This window comes from Cebus imitator, unplaced genomic scaffold, assembly GCF_001604975.1.
Source record: "Cebus imitator isolate Cc_AM_T3 unplaced genomic scaffold, Cebus_imitator-1.0 Scaffold251, whole genome shotgun sequence".
NCBI classification, from domain to species: Eukaryota; Metazoa; Chordata; class Mammalia; order Primates; family Cebidae; genus Cebus; species Cebus imitator.
In genome coordinates, this window is record NW_016107566.1 from 935,274 (window position 1) to 936,904 (window position 1,631).

Genomic DNA, 1,631 nt, shown 5'->3' on the forward strand with positions numbered 1-1,631 from the left:
GGTGGCACGCACCTATAGTCCCAGCTACTCGGGAGGATGAGGCAGGAGAATTGCTTGAACCTGGGATTCAGAGGTTGCAGTGAACTGAGAAGGCGCCATTGCACTCCAGCCTGGGCAACAGAGCAAGACAGAAACAAAGTAACTGCAAATATTACAAGAAATCTTTTTGGGGTTATGAAAATGTTCTAAAACTAGATGGTGGTGATGGTTGAACAATTTGGTAACTTCACTAAAATCATTGACTTGTTTACTTTAAATGGGTGAATTTTATGGTAAATTATACTTCAATAAAATTATTGCAAAAAAAATCCTGCAGCAGTGGAGGCATCTTGTTCTCTTCAAGAACTTGATACATATTAAAGAGTAGAGAGGCTGTTATTCATGACACACTTGGGGCCAATATTTTAGGCAGAGTCTTGAAAGAAACTTCACTATGACTGACCTGCCTCAGAAAATGTAGACACACACTGTGCTTTAATGTATACATTTAACGTATCATATTTGCTTTATTTAACAATTCCCTACACTTGTTATCTGGGAGACAGCAGGCTTAGTTATCAAATTAATCTAAGACCAACTGTGTAATATGCTCTGCTTATTATGATCTGCCTTGATATGTAAGCTTTGATTTAATTTCATTTGCCTATTTGAGGTAGCATTTTTTGACCTATGATTTTTCTGGTGTGTTTCAAGTTTTGTACATGTGTACAACTATATGTGTGTGCATATTGTATATATGAGTAAATATTTATATGATGTTTTACTAAAGCCATAGAATTTGTAAAGATTTTAATGCTGATGACAGCTCTCTGTGATCCTTCACTCTAACGTTGACAAAAGAACCAACTTTGTGAAATATTTCCCCAGCCTTGCACATAGTCTATAATTGGAATGTATTTGAATTTTTAAGATTTCCAAATGTCTATGTGTGGCATCTTTCCATGTCTAAATATGGGACACGTGAACCATGTTCATTTTCCTCTATAGCACAGCACTTTGAGTGAGGCACGTGTCTCTCTGCAATGGCCGTCTACAATCAGGCACATTCTAACTTCATCTGCCTCTAAAAAACAGATGTGCACTTATGTGGCCATCCATGGAAGTATTAATGGCGCCTGCAGCTGGGATGTGGATGGTACATTTCAATCCACTGCACAGCAAAATACATGCTGAAGTGAATGGCCTGATTGTTGAAGATAACAGTGTTAGCCTTTTAACTGAAGAAGAAGAAGGAGGAGGAAGAGGGGGAGGAGGGAGGGGGAGGAGAAGTCCAATGAAGAGTAAGAGGCAAGACAAGGTTTAATCAACCTCAGTTATAAAGTATCTTTCATTCTGATTGTAACAAGCAAATTAATCTACATTGGTAAATTAGTCACCATCTCTGTTGCCACTTTTCAGTGAATATGAATATGCTCATTAGAATATGTTTTTAAACTAATCAATATAATTGTCTGGTATTCCTTAAACGCTAGGAATGGCACGTTTAGCAGGACCCCAGCCTGGTGAGCTTCAGACTGATGGTGGCAGGGCAATGTGGCCGTAAGAGGGGTGGTATTGGGGGGGGGAGCAGATTAGTTGCAAAGCATCTGCCCATAGTTGCTTTTTTTTTCTTTCTTTTTTTTTTTTTTTTT